Source organism: Cavia porcellus, unplaced genomic scaffold (genome assembly GCF_034190915.1).
Source record: "Cavia porcellus strain 051 isolate PalLab524CR breed Dunkin Hartley unplaced genomic scaffold, mCavPor4.1 scaffold_14, whole genome shotgun sequence".
NCBI lineage: Eukaryota > Metazoa > Chordata > Mammalia > Rodentia > Caviidae > Cavia > Cavia porcellus.
The window spans coordinates 76,708,834-76,724,933 of NW_026947497.1; the positions used below are offsets into that span (position 1 = coordinate 76,708,834).

General features: G+C 42.8%; 1 long non-coding RNA gene across 1 annotated transcript; it reads left to right on the forward strand.

Annotated features, from left to right (window-relative positions):
* The first annotated feature begins 1,999 nt into the window (after positions 1-1,999).
* Positions 2,000-15,109, forward strand: LOC134470354 (uncharacterized). Its single transcript, XR_010039196.1, has 2 exons — positions 2,000-5,167; positions 12,626-15,109. It is a non-coding gene; the product is annotated as an uncharacterized LOC134470354 (long non-coding RNA).
* Positions 15,110-16,100: the final 991 nt, after the last annotated feature.

Here is a 16,100-nt window from a genome sequence, read left to right on the forward strand (position 1 = left end):
AGGCGGTCGTGAGTTCGATCCCTGGTACCGATAAAAAGGAAAAAGACAAAAAAATAAAAAATCTGTCAGAACATTCAGAGATCTCACTGTGCACTTCTGAAAGATGTGACTTCCTCCTGGCTGTGACTTCCGGTCCAGATGTTTGCCCAGATGTGCCCGAGGCCCAGGCTGGCCTCGAACTCACTGTGGTACTCCTCAGAGGCCTCAGCCCCTCCAGTGCCGGGATTCCAGGCCTGTACCACCATGCCCAGCTTGGGGACCATGTTAGATGGGAGAAGTTCCCCAGCAGGGTGGGAGAGCAGGTCTTGGGGAGGCAGACTCGGGAGAGGAACCCCAGACCCCCAGCACCTCAGAAGAGCTCTCAAGGAGGGCAGGGTCCCCAGTTTTGCCTTCCTCCTGAAACACAGTTCTCGCTGGGGGCAGGACACCGTGGTAACCTGAAGGTCTCAAGTCATCAGTCACCACCTGAGGCATGGAAGGAAGCAGGGCATTGAGCTCTGGGCAATGACCCAGCCCCACCCTGACCAAGGCGCATGCTGACTCAACCTCCTGCAGCTGTGTCTCCCCGAACATTCCCGGGTCATTCATTTTGCCTTGGCAGGAGGCCTTGAACTCAAAACCCTTGAACCTTAGACTTCCCTGGAGCAGATAACAGGGTGACTGGTAATGCCCCTAACTTCCTCAGGACAGGGTTGAGAGCCGGAGGGACAGTGGCTGGGCCAAGACGGGTGCTGGCGGCAGAGCAGGGTCACTCGAGGCAGACAGGGTGCCCTCGGGACGGGCAGCTGCTGAGGGTGGAGAGGGCACACCTGTGTCCTAGGCACAGCCCCGTCCTAGGCAGCTACTTTCTGTCCTGAGTGGCTTAGCCCAGGGCCGTCCAAGTCCAGGCCAGCTTCCACCTGGCCCCCAAGGCTTCACCTAAGAGGCAGAGAGGACAGGTGGACAGAATGGGTTCCTCTCTCCCCAGGCCTGAGCGTTCAGCCCAGTACTGACTTTCAGAACCAAGAAGAATAAATCCTTTTCCCTCTCCTGTCTTTCTGGGAGGGGGTAATGTTTGTTACAAATTTGTATAATAATATCATACAATATTATTATTTCCATTTTGGCTTTCTCTGAAAAACAGTCCTTTCTGAAAAATTATAACCAAAGCAGGGTTTCTGCAATTTTCCACAAGACTCTTCAACTATTTGAGACTTAAGGACTCCCCTTTATTAAAAAAAATTTTTTTTGAGATGGTCTTGCTATATAGCTCAGGCTGGCTTTAAATTTATTACTTACCCCAGGCTGGTCTCAAACTCAAAGCAATCCTCCTGCCATGAGTGCGGGGATTACAGGAGTGTGCCACAATGGCCAGCTATTTCTCTTTTAGATTTTTTCTTATTAAGGTAAAATTTACCATTGTAGCCATCTAAAATGTACAAATCAAGCTGGGTGCATCAATGTACACCTATAATCCTAACACTCAGGAGGCTGAGGCAGAAGGATCTCTGCAAGTTCAAGACCAGCCTACACTACATAGTGAAACCCTGTCTCTAAAAATAAAACAAGACAGTCCAGTAGTTTTTAGTGTTTGTATATTCACAGTGTTGGCGCTGGAGATGCAGCTCAGTGACAGGGCTCAGTGACAGGGCTCTTGCTATGTCACATGCAAGGACCTGGGTTTGATCCCCAGGACTAGAGAAAGTAAAATAAAATTGAAAAATCAGGTTGCACAATGTTGTGGTATGTCACCATTATCCTTGTTGTGGAAGTTTCTATTGCTCTAGAAAAGAAACCCCAAGACTCCAAACTCACTCCACCCTGCCTCCCCTCCTTGGTCCCTGTGGATTCGGTGGCTCTGGACTTCCTGCGGAAGGAACCGAGTGGGATATCTATCAGCCGGTGAGCTGGGTTCCTAGTGCACAGTCGCCCTGCACAGTGGAGCCCCAGAGGTCATGGAAGGGGAATGAAGTCCCTGGCACGGGCATGCTGAACGGCGGGAGCCCCTCTGCAGCCCTGTGCCCGGGGCCATGAGCCTCTGCCATCCAGTGACCTGTCCTTCCGTTATCAGTGTCGCAGTGTATTCACTGGGACTGCTGGTGGAACTGGGAAAATGGCCACATTCGCCAAAGCAGGTCTGAAGCAGACCGAGGCCATCTAAAGGCCCCACTGGGATCCACTTGAGAAGTCACCCGGCAGATGCAGAGGTCCCAGCATCAGATTGCCTGTGCCTCCCATCGTGCCTGCACTGGGGGCACCAATTATGTTCCACCAAAGTAAGACATAACCCCCAAAATAATCAGCCTTGAAAATTAGAGAGCAAAAATGCCAGCACTGGTGCACTGCAATTTAGGTTCCTGCATAATGAAAGATATGGGTCTGGTTTTGGTCTTCAGCATGTAGAAAGCCAATTTTTCCAGCATCATTAAAGTCTTTTTTCTTTTTTTTTTTCTTTTTTCTTTTTATCGATACCAGGGATTAAGTCTTTTTTCTAGTGAAGGTGTTTGACTCCTTTATCAAAGAGAAGGTGGCTGAGTATTTTTGGAGGTGTTTCTGCACCCTGTGATCTGTTCCACTGATCTTTGGGTTGTTTTTTTGCCAGTTCCATGCTGTTTTTAATCACAGTAGCTTTGTAGTATAATTTCAAGTCAGAGATTGTGATGCATCCTGCCTTGCCTTTGTTGCCCAGAATTGCCTTTCTGATTGCCTTTTGGTTCCCAGTGAATTTTAGGATTGCTTTCTCTGATTCTGCGAGATATATTATCGGTATTTTGATCAAGATTTCATTAAATGTGCATAACAGTTTTGGAAATATGGCCATTTTCATTATACTGGCTCTTACCCAAGAACAAAGGATATGTTTCCATTTTGTGATATCTTCTTCCACCCCCCTTTTCATCATACTGTAGTTTAAATGCAATAGTATTTTACTTCCTTCATTAGATTGATTCCTAGGTGTGTGTTTCTTTTATTTTTTGGATGCTATTGCATCAGGTAAATGTGATAACCACTACACTACAGATACAGCTGGATTCTATTGAGAAAGGTGTTGTTTCCCTAGTTTCTTTCTCAGTGAGTTTATTTGTATTATAGGAGACCTACTGATTTTTGAGTGTTAACTGTATTGTTACTCTACTGAATTTGGTTATTAAGTCTAGAAGTCTTATGTTGGAGTTTTGGGATCTTCTGTGTAAGAGTACCACATCATTTGCAAATAATGACAATTTAACTTCTTTCTTTCTTATCGTTATTCCTTTTATTTTTATCTCTTGTCTAATTGCTCTGGCTAATATTTCCAGAACTATACTGAATAAGAGTGGGACAGTGGGGCTGGTGATATAGTGGCACAGTGCCTGCCTGGCAAGCACAAGGTGGTGTGAGTTCCAGCCCCGGTACCAAAAAAAAAAAAGAGTTGGTGACGGTGAACTTTCTTGTCTTGTTCCTGATTTTAGAATGAGAGGTTCAGTGTTTTTTCCATTTAGTCCGATGTTGGCTTGCATGGCGATGGTGGCTTTTATCAGCTTGAGATAAAGACCACTTATTCCAGTTTTCTGTAGGGTTTTTATTATGAGTGGGTGTTGGACTGTGTCAAACACTTTTTTTGCATCTGAGATAATTGTATGGTTTTTGTCCTGGGCTCTGTTAATATGGTGTATTACATTTATTGATTTGCATACACTGAACCATCCCTGCATCCTGGGATGAATTCTTACTTGGTCACGGTGTATAATTTTCTTGATGATTTGCTGCGTTCTGTTTGCCAGTATTTTATTTAGCATTTTTGTGTCTATGTTGATTAGGGAGTTTGGCCTATAATTCTCTTTTTGGTTGGATCCTTCTCTGGTTTAGGTGTGAAAGTAATGCTTGCTTCCAAAGATGAATTTAGGAATATTGTTTCCCTTTCAATTTCATGAAGAGTTTGAGAAGTAGAAGTATTTGGTGGTCTCTAAATTTCTTATAGAATTTAGCAGCAAATTAGTCAGGGCCTGGGCTTTTCTTTGTTGTAGGTTTTAAATTATATCTCAAATTTTGACTGATACTGGTTTATTTAGAATTTTTATATCTTCTTGATTCAGCTTTGATAATTCATACGTGTCTAGAAATCTGTCCATTTCTCCAGTATTTTCCATGTTCTTAGAATACAAGTTTTTGAAGTATGTATAGATTATCTGGATTTCTGCAGGATCTGCTGTGATTTCACCCATTTATTCCTAATTGCATGGATTTGAGTTTTTCTCTCCTTGTCTTGATAAAGTTGGCAAAAGATTTTTGAATTTTATTTAATCTTACAAAGAGCCAACTCTTTGATTCATTGATTTTTTGTATTGTCTTCTTAGTCTCCATTGCAATGATTTATTTATAATTTCCTCCCTCATATGAGCTTTTGTTGGGCTTGACTTTTGTTCTTTTTTTAGAAACCTGAAGTTCAACATTAATTTGTTTGAGTGTACTCTGATTTTTCTTTTTTTGTTGTTGTTCTTTTTCCTTTCTTTTTTCTTTTCTTTTTTTTTTTTTTTTTTGAGACAGGGTTTCACTATGTAGTTCATGCTGGCCTTAAACTCATAGAGATCCTCATGCCTCTGCCTCCCAAGTACTGAGATGTGGGGGATGAGGAGTCACTTTGAAGGCCCTGGACCCCTGGGGACCTGCAGTAAACAATAGCCCCCAGTATGCGAGACAGAGGCGGGACAGGAATGCCTGTTCTCAGTGGGGATGTTCCCCCCTCTGAACCCATGCTGTGTGACTTGGCTTTGTTTACAGAGTCATGAGGAAGTGGCCGACCACCATAGTGACACTAGAAACAAACATAATTAACAACATTCTTAGGCTAATAAAATTCCTCCTGGGCTAGAGGGGCTAGAAGAACTGATGTTGCTTAACTTAGGTAGTTTAGATAAACATTGTAGTCTGTCACATTGTAGCTTGTCACAAAAAATGCTTTTTCACTAGTTAATCGTCTGTGCTCTGTAAATTGATCCAGTTTACTATATAAGAATCCTGGAATAAAGACTGTGCGTGCAGTGTAGTGCGGTAAAGTTGCAATTGCCGTGTTTCTCTTTCTTTTCCTGGCGCTGCACCCCCGTGTCCTGACTTGGTGTGTGTGTGCCTCTTCCCGGGGTTCAGAGTACTCTAGACACTCCTGACAAGTGGCGCCCGAATCAGGGACCCCGAAGGTCGTTTAGGAGAGGTGAGTATATATATTTTTACTACGGGGAAATGGGACAATCTGTTTCTTCTCCTTTCTTAAAAATTTTTAAACATTTACTATCTATGTATGGCATATCGCTCAGGTCAGCTGACTTGGATATGTGTATTCATACAATTAAAGAATATAATCCTTGGTTTCCGGATGAAGGAACTTTGGATGTAGAATTATGGAGGAGAGCGAGAGTTAATATAGAGAAGGCTATGCAACAGGATGAGAAAATTCCTTTACGTTTTTGGGCTATTTGGTCGGTTGTGTACTCTTTATTAAAAGCTATGGAAGATGAACATATTGTAGAAAATCTCCAACTAGAAATTAAACTGGTTATTCAGGAATTACCCCTCACAGAGGAGGAGCAAACTGTAGTCCAAAATGACACTATCGCTTTAACTAGTGAAAAGGCGTCCAAACCAAAAGTAGAACTCGCCGCAGCAATGTCAACTTCTGACGATCGCCCACTTTTACAGGCTGTACAACGCCTAACACGGGTGGTAGAACAGCTTTCCGTTAAGCAGAGCCTGCCTATATCTCCCTCCGCACCTCCCCCATCTAACCCTGACTGGAAGAAGGCTAAACTAGCTTTGGCCGATATACCAAAAATAGGGGATCCTGATGAGGAAACGTCTGCCTTTGCTTTTCCTGTTATTAGGCCACAACCTGTAGATGGAGTGGCACCTCCCCCTAGATGGGAAGGATTTAATATGGATGATTTAGCAAAATTAAAAAAGGCCGTAACCCTTTATGGCCCTCAAGCTCATTATACTAGAGAGATATTATTAGCGGTGTCAGAGCATTATAGAAATTTTGCTCCTCATGAATGGCAAACGTTATACTCTAAGAAAATGGCTTCATTATATGTGTATTATAACAAACCTGTAAAATGGCTTACTAAATATGTTTGTTTTACCTTTTTTCCCTAACTGATATGTTAAGTGACCTAATTGATATGTTGAACAACACTCTCCTCTGTAAAGAATTACAAAAATCTCACCTAATTGATATGTTAACCATTGTAGCCCTCGTGCATTAACAGCAAAAACAGAGCAGGAATTACAGTTTGTAGAACAACGAATTAAGGATGCATTTTTAATTAGGATTGATCCTCAATTGCCTCTAACTTTATATATTATTAATACTTTTCAATATCCCTCTACAGTTTTGGGTCAGAATGCTATGCCAGTAGAATGGGTTTTTGCTAAGACTAAACAATCTAAAAATGTTATGCCTTATATTGATATGGTTGCCTCTTTAATTATGAATGGTAGAGCTTGTTCTATAACTTTGATAGGAAAAGATATAAATAATATAGTTATCCCCTTAACTAAGGAACAATGGGAATATTTGTTATCAATTACTGAAACCTTACAAATTGCCTTAGCAGATTTCATGGGAACCTTTTTGATAGAGTTATTTCCAAAAAATGAAAAATATTAACAAAAGATGAGAAATATAAAATAAAAAGCGGCCTTTATTCTGAGAACATGGAGAGAGATGACTGGCAACCCCACCCCTGGCGTCCGGCGATCTCTCCTGTGGACACGTGGCGTGGGGGCCTGTAAATAGCCTCGGTTTGGGGTGGAACCTAAGGCGGGCATTAGGGATGCACAGGTAGCCCATTGGTCCTAGGTTTGGCGCCATATGTAAATTCCCAGGGGCGGGAAGATGGCGTCACAGGTAACTTCCTAGGGGCAGGGCAAGATGGGGCTTCCTGCTTCCGGTTGTGGCTTTCCTGGCTACAGTGTCCTGTCTGGGCCAAACCTTTCATATCCCGTCTTATGATTATTATTATGAAAAGGGGCGAAGATTTCTCTCTTTAACTACTTCCTGCTGGCAAAGGGCGCTGTACTGGAGCCTAGGGGAGTTGACGGGATGAAGGTTGATGCCCAGGTAGACGCTGGTGCCAGGTGTTTTGGCCAGGACAACTTCACTGGTGAATGCACGTATGTCAGACTGGAAAAACAAAGAGACAAAATGTTATGAGGAGACATGGCACTGTCATATTTAAGGACCCAGGTGAGGTAGAAGGAAAGGTGCCTTTGATTTAGACATATCATTCTATCAGGACCATGTTGAGGTAGAAGCATTTCCACAGTAAGGCAGAATTCTGAAAATTAAACGTAAAAGTTAAGATGGTAGGTTGGTGAGGCTTGTCTCTGGTATGCATGATGTTGGAGTCTGTAGGCAATACTGTTAAAGAGTCCTGCTGTAAAAATGATCATTAATAGAATGTAAGAAATTAGGAACCAAAATGGATAACAAAACATGACTTAGCCTGTTAACTGTGGCTGCGAGGCCTTTGTGAGACGGAGACGGGTAGGCGACAGAAGATGAGATGACCACTCAGAATGATCAGATTTAGGGCTGGAAGGGCACCTCTTAGCCTGAGCAATGTGAAACCAGGATGGCAGTCCGGCAACTTTGATTTAGGCATGGGTCGCTGTAACCTGGTTGTAGTCCTTGGAATGATTTGCTGTAACAGAACTTTAGCAAGTATGAGAAAGGCTTTTATGTATCCTGAAAAAGTATAAACCAAGTGAGAAGACTGGGACCTGCACAAAATAGGCCCTGTTTGTAAATGGCATAGGTTGACCATCAATACCCTGTCATAGAGATTGAGGACTTAATATAGCAGCCTGAATACTCAGGAAGACCTCTGTATATATGGCCTCTATGTCCACAAATATAGAGAATGTCTTACCTGAGAGTTTTGTGCGACTTGAAATCTGAGACAGACACCTTAAAGGGGGCTGTTGTTGCCCTGAACCCCCTCAGCCTCCAGCAGCGATTTTCTGTTGGTGACGAATCTGGCAGTGTTGACATTTCCTGTGAGGGCTATTACTTAGCATGACTTACCCACTCTCTGGTGGCTAGGACAGTCCAGTAGCCCTGGAGTAAGGTCTCAAAGAATGCCAGGATGGGGCATTTTCTTGCCCAGTATCTTCTGCTGCATTTGAGCGTGGTCCATGGTGGGGCCAGGCAGCTCCACCTTGTGTAAGTTTACCTGTCTCAGAACTCCAAGTGTCACAAGTGTTAAAAATATGAAAAACCATATTAAGATCTCTCTAAGGTTTGAAGGTCAAGTTTTGCCTTTTTATTTGGGATTTGGACTACAGTAGAATTAAGTAAGTATGTAGGAATTTAATATTGGCATTTTAGATTAGAGAGCAGGCTTTATCTGGATGGCACATCGCTTTTTTTATAGGGTGACACGTAGAATTAACAAAGCTTTAGTCTGCCAAACAAGGCTTTAATGGAAACATTTTTCAGTAAAGGTTTAGCAATCTTATGAATAAATCTATCAAAACTGATCTAATACTGTCAAATTCTGAACACATTTACTTTTAAAGTTGTTATTTGCAGTAGTATGAACCAAGACAAATAAAATAAAACTTTGAAGAAAACCCTTGTCTTGAAATAGAGCTAGTGGTTCCCAGCAAAAAGGAATTTATAACCTTAGTTGTAAAACAGGAGATTGGTGAAGGCTTTGATTGATAAACAAGGCTGGTAAAATTATCAGGTGGCCAAAAACCTTGATTAAATGGTTTGAGAATTGTAATAAAAAAGCATCTTTTGAGCGGAGCCAAATTGTAAAAAAGCATGGCTGAGCAGAGCCACTGAGCTGCTGTTTCGCGGCACTCCGGCAGAGCACGCCCAGTGGGTGGGGCAAGCGCTGGGATGTAGCGCGCAGGGGCGGGCTCAGACTGCCCCCGGAAACGTGTAAGGTGGCGGCGGCAACGAGGATGGCGCACAGGGGAGGGAGGGGCTGGGACGGCGCATGGGGGAGGGGCTGGGAGGCGGCCCGACACAGTGCGCGAAGCTGGAACTGCTTGCAGGGCACGAGGATTAGAAAGCCAATTTAGGAACATAGCTGGGTTTTGATTAGCCTCCTGGACCTGTTTTAAAAGTTTGTTATAGTTAGTATGCTTGTCCTGCTCTGGCACAGCTATAGGCCTAGAGTCATTACCAGCGGTGTTTACCTCATGTCTGTGATCAGCTTTTTCTCGAACTGCTTGCCACAGCTGATTCCGTTCTTGTGAGATGAGAGAGGTATCTAGAATCACATAAACATCCTTAAAATGTAAATCATAACAATTAGTAATGAATTTAAATTGCCTGATATAATTCTGTGGGTCAACAGAAAAGCTACCTAATTTATGGGCAATCTGGGATAGATCAGAAAGGGAAAAAGGCACATGGATGTTAACAAGTTCCTCGGGGCCAGCTTGCTCCCGAAGCGGTAGCAGAGCCAGAGGAGATTCCAGAGCAGAGGGCTTTTGAGCAGCTATCCTTCCAGTAGGCGCATGTGAGCAATCATCTGTAGAGCGGCTACAGAGCTGCTGCCGGTCACCCTGGGAAACACGAGCAGATGGCATCTCACTGTGTGCCTTGCAGCTAGAGGACTGCTGTCGGCAGCACAATGAAGTGTCATGAGCACTGCAACAGGGCGGCTGTTGCAGTTCACAAGAGGAGCCACAAGGAGACGCCTGTTGACAGTGAGGGTCCTGGAAACATGGCGGCGCCCTGTCATGTGACCTGAAACATGGCGGCGCCCAGTCGCCATGTGGCCCTCCTGAACATGGCGACTGTTCCCCACGCAAGCTGGAACAATCACGCGACCTGCTGGAAGGACACAGAAACGGAGACCTAGTATGGTGGGCGGGTGGTGAGAATGCTGTAGGGGATACAGAATTCTCAGGAGAAGTCAGAGACCAAGAGGAAGCACTAACAGAGGGATCAGAGCCGCTGGGAGAGTTATGGGTCCCGGAAGGCAGAGAGGGAGAGGATCGCACAGCGGGAGGTATCTGCAATGGAGAGGGATTAGAGCTGCTGAGAGAATCAGGCATAGGGGGAGGGGAGAGCGGTCCGGCGGGAGGTAATGGCAGGGAACGAGTTTGGTGGTAGGCAGGCGGTGGCTGGGAAAACAACGGAGGGCAGGATGGAAAAGTTTGCGGCGCAGTAGACTTAGCTAAAAGTATCTCAGCTGGAGCACAAGACTTAATGAGAGATGGGCGTGTTCTCAGAATAAGAAAGGCTTGGACATAAGGGAGTTCTAATAACTTGTTGCCAGCTTGACAAAAATCGTACAAGTTCCTGAGTATGCAGGGGTCAAATGTTCCTTTTTTGGGCCAAGGCTTGCCCATAAGCAGGTAGGTTGGCCAGACCTCCTGGCAGTAAAAAGTTAGTTGTTTAGTTTTTATGGTACCTTTAATTTTTAGAGTACATAAATTGGAAATTAGGCATCGTAAAGGCGTCTTTTGGGAGTTAGAAAATACGTTCCCCATGACTGAGTCAGGCAAGAAAAAAACCGGAGGTCCAGAACAAGTCGTCACTTATTTGTGGTACCACGCGGCGGCTACGGTTCCAAAAACTCGTAAACTCCAGTCGTCACTGAGAGATTTACGAATGGAGTCTACGTGGGGTCAGTAACAGTTTTGCCCGTGAAAGCGCAAGGCTTTAAGGGAAGTGAGGGTCTTTCAGTGTGGGCGGTCCCAAAGATCCCTGCTTTGGGCTATCCGAACCCAAAGAACGTGAGAGATTTTGTGGACACAGGTTTGCCCAGAAAGAACCCTGCCCTGGGCGGTCCTAAGGACGTGAAAATGCACAGACCCACGCAGACGGGGAGAACATTCCACTGGGGCTGCCCAGTGCGAAAAGTTCCCGGGGAGTGCTCACCTGAAATCAGTCTGGCCCATGCGGAGTGCAGGCGGCTGGCGACAGGAACGTCTTGGGAGAGGAAAAAGCTCGGGATTAATCCAGGATGTTATCTGGTTATCGGCTAGAAGACTTTGGGTATGTGGCCCAAGAGTCAGTTGCCTGCCGATCGAGTCACGGCACCAAATGATAGAGTTATTTCCAAAAGATGAAAAATATTAACAAAAGATGAGAAATATAAAATAAAAAGCGGCCTTTATTCTGAGAACACGGAGAGAGATGACCGGCAACCCCACCGCTGGCGTCCGGCGATCTCTCCTGCGGACACGTGGCGTGGGGGCCTGTAAATAGCCTCGGTTTGGGGTGGAACCTAAGGCGGGCATTAGGGATACACAGGTAGCCCATTGGTCCTAGGTTTGGCGCCATATGTAAATTCCCAGGGGTGGGAAGATGGCGTCACAGGTAACTTCCTGGGGGCAGGGCAAGATGGGGCTTCCTGCTTCCGGTTGTGGTTTCCTGGCTACAGTGTCCTGTCTGGGCCAAACCTTTCACTTTTCATATCATTTTCCTAAAAGTAAATTATGGGACTTTTTTAGACATCAACAATTTGCGGTTAATACTTTATTAGCTATACAACCAATTCCACAAGCTTTGACTATATTTACAGATGGATCTAAAAATAAAACTGCATATTAGACTCAAAAATCTTATTGGGTACGTCAGACAAATTTTAATTCTGTACAACAAAATGAACTTTTTGCTATATTGCAAGTGTTTTTAGATTTTCCTGACCAACCTATTAATATTATAGCTGATTCAGCCTATTCTGTTGGAGTAGTGACAAATATCTATTCAGCTGTGTTATATTCTAATAAACCTACTTTATTGTCTTTATTTCAAAAATTACAAATACATGTTCAAAAAAGAAATCATTCTTATTTTATTACTCATTTACGTTCTCATTCTCAGTTACCTGGACCATTAGTATCAGGTAATAGAGCAGTAGATTCTTTAGTTATGTTTACTACACCAAATTTAATCATGCTAATGCCGGACATTTACATTTTAAATATAAGATACCCTTTACAAAAGCTAAACAAATTGTAAAAGCCTGCCCTATTTGCAGGCCATTACACTTAAGAATTACCCCCTCAGGTGTTAATCCTAGAGGAACTCAACCTAATGAGTTATGGCAAATGGATGTTACACATGTGCCTTCTTTTGGCCGGCTTTCTTATGTGCATGTAATTATTGATACTTATTCTTCATTTCTATGGGCTACTGCCCAACAGGGAGAATCCACTAAAAATGTTATTATACATTTATTGGAGACTTTTGCAGTTATGGGAATTCCCTCTAAAATCAAAACAGATAATGGACCCGCTTATACTAACAGAACATTTAAACAATTTTGTGATCTCCATAATATCATTCATGTTACAAGGATTAAATATAATCCCCAGGGTCAAGCTATTGTTAAAAGAGCACATGGCACTCTTAAGTTGCAAATTAAAAAATTAAAAAGGAGGAGACAGGAGGATATTCAGATACCAATACTGTTTAAATTGCAAAACAGTCCAAAAACATTGCTGCATCAGGTACTGTTTATTTTAAATTTTCTCAATTTACCACAAGGTGAAATATTAACAAGGGCTGAAAGACATTTCGAACAGCAGCAACAACCATATGTGATTAATGAGCCTATTTGGACTAAAACAGCCCCAGAGGCAGAATGGGAGAAGGGGACATTGCTCTATAAGGGGAGAGGTTTTGGTTATATCTCCACAGAACATGGAATTCAACAATGGGTCCCTGGACGACGGATCAAGATCTGCGCCTCGAGGCCCTCTTCGCCAATCCTGGAGACAACTCCCTGAGGAACCGTATCCTCCGAAGCGAGCTCAAAACCAGCTAGAGGATGAAGATAATGAACCTGTCCCTGTTGCCGCCATGGCCAGATTACAGCTAAGAAATTCCCACCGCCATTCACGGCGACCAAATTAAACCCTCTCCCTACATGGAGACAAATAAAGAAATTGACCCAACAAGGGCAATGGCTTGTCCTTCAAACAGGGAAGCCTTTAAACCCTGAAAATTTGTTTTTAGCTTTATGTGCCTTGCTCACCATTGCATCGGGGACTGAGGTACCCCAACATTCTTATTGGGCTTATATTCCAAATCCCCCTTTACTGGAACCTGTAGTATGGGGAACTATTGATATTTCACTATATACAACACCAAGAGAAATTTTGTCAGCACTGTGGGCTGATTTAACCCCCCATAATCAGGATGATGGAACATTATTCAATTTTACTTATTATGGCAATCAAAGGCCTATTTGCATTGGGGAACCGCCTTGCATCCCTCTGGGATGGCAGTATTGGATTCAACATGGAATAAAAGCAGGCAACAAAAGGACAAGGCTTCAAGCCTTGGCTGCTCAAACTTTTAATGTTGCCTGGAAAAATTTAACAGTGCCTGATAAAAACACATATCCTGTATGCCCTGATTTCACTTATAATAATATTTCTTATAATCCCATAATTTGGCAACAGTGTATGGGGAAGTTTGCTAAAAATATTGATGGATATATTATTTGGGGACCATTTGGAAAATTTGTTAATGGATGTGCTGAATGGAATGAGACAAGATGTAATCTCTCTGTTATATATAGTCTTCCAGATCCAAAGAACATAACTGACGGGGCTCCTGTCTTCCCTCAAAAGACGCATCTCCTGTGGTGGGGAGACGGTGGAATCGCCAATGCTGCTGTCGCAGCCAAAGAGTACCCTCATAATCTCCAAAATCACATTTGGAAGATTCCAGCCGCTATGTAACCTGTAACCTTGTACAATGTTTCCTATTCAGGAACTAGTCAATCTGTATCTACTACTTATAATTTTACTAAGTTTAAGATATATAATATTACCTCTGCCTTATGTCTTTTTAGTGGGAACTTTTAATTTTACACATTTTTCTTGTACTTGTTTAAATTGTCAATTGTTTACCTGTTTAAATAGCACATTAAATTTCACTAAGCCTTATACAGTTATGCTGTTACAACAAAAAACTCATATTTGGTTACCTGTAAATCTAACTCGACCATGGTCTCAAGACCCAATAATTTCTGTCACTACTAAATTTTTTCAACATCTGTTAAAATGTACAAAAAGATTTATTGGAATAGTGGTCGCTATATTGTTAAGTCTGATAACTGTGGCATCTTTAGCAGCAGTCTCAAAAATAGCTTTACAAACCTCTTTGCAAGAAAAACATGTTGTAGAACAATGGCATGAGAATTCTCATAAACTTTGGTTAACCCAATGGCAAATAAATGCTAAACTACAGCAGCAAATAGACCTTCTTAAACCAACAGTTGAATAGATGGGAAGAAAAATATTGGCTCTTCAGCATGAAGTGTTTTTAAAATGTGTTTGGAATTCAACTACTTTCTGTATAACACAACGACCATATAATCAAACAAAACATGAATGGGAAATGATTAAAATGTATCTAAATAGAAATACTTGTGCCCAAGAGAAAATAAAATCTTTGCATAATCAAATTGACAAAGATTTTGCAAAGCATAATGATGATGAATCTCTGGCGAATCTCTGGCAAAGTTTGCTCAATTGCTTGCTCATTCCTTGGAAGGGCTGGACCCTAAAGGAATTTGGCAAAGCTTTACCCACACTTTAAGCGGCATGGGACTTAGCTTGATTATAGCTCTCATTGCCATAGTTCTTGTGTATTTTTACTGCATAAGACGTAATGCTACAATAATCTGGTCTTATGGAAATTGTTCTTAAAAAATAAAAAGGAAGGAAGTGTGGGGGATGAGGAGTCACTTTGAAGGCCCTGGCCCCCTCGGGACCTGCAGTAAACAATAGCCCCCAGTATGCGAGACAGAGGCGGGACAGGAATGCCTGTTCTCAGTGGGGATCTTCTCACCCTCTGAACCCATGCTGTGTGACTTGGCTTTGTTTACAGAGTCATGAGGAAGTGGCCGACCACCATAGTGACACTAGAAACAAACATAATTAACAACATTCTTAGGCTAATGAAGTTCCTCCTGGGCTGGAGGGGCTAAAAAAACTGATGTTGCTTAACTTAGGTAGTTTAGGTAAACATTGTAGTCTGTCACATTGTAGCTTGTCACAAAAAATGCTTTTTCACTAGTTAATCGTCTGTGCTCTGTAAATTGATCCGGTTTACTATATAAGAATCCTGGAATAAAGACTGTGCGTGCAGTGCAGTGCGGTAAAGTTGCAATTGCCGTGTTTCTCTTTCTTTTCCTGGCGCTGCACCCCCGTGTCCCGACTTGGTGTGTGTGTGCCTCTTCCCGGGGTTCAGAGTGCTCTAAACACTCCGGACACTGAGATTACAGGCGTGCACCACCACGCCCAGCTCCCATATTAGATTAGATATCAATCTAATATGGGAATTTACCATTATAAATTTCCCTCATAGGACTGGTTTCATTGTGTCCCATAAGTTCTGGGATGTTGTATGAGCAACACCATTTAATTATTGAAACTAACTAATTTTATCTATGACCTATTGATTTTTCAGCAGCGTGTCATTTAATTTTCATGCATTTATAAAATTTTGTGGCCCAGGTACCGATAAAAATGAAAAAGACAAAAAAAATTTTTTTGTGGTTTATTTTGCCATTGATTTCCAATTTCATTGCTCAATGATCTGATTATATGCATGGAATTATTTCAATTCCCTTGTATTTACTAAAGCATGTTCTATGAGCTAGCATTTTATCTTTTTGAGACAGGATTTCTCTATGTAGTTCAAACTGGTCTTGAACTCACAGAAATACTCTTGCTTCAGCCTTCTGAGTGCTGGGATTACTGGCATGTGCAACCAGATCAGGGATTTAGCTCAGTGGCATAAGCGCCTACCTTGCAAGCAGGCAGTCCTGAGTTCGATCCCCAGTACCGATAAAAAGGAAAAAGAAAATTTAACACCAAATATCTGGATCCAAAATTAGAAAAGTTTTTTCTTTACTGTTCACTACTCTGCTGTCTTCCTGAAACCCTGCATGGTTTTGCTGTCAGCCACAAAATCCCCTTGTATACTTGAAGCAACCAACAGGTCCATGAGGGACCCATTTTGCTGCTTGCCCAGAAGAAAGATTCAACCTGATAGGGACCCTCCAATTCCACATGGGGTGAGAGGATGGCGATGAGGACCTCTGTGTGACTTGTATGGAACTTGACCACCATCTTGGCTGGCATCTTCCCCAGAGCCC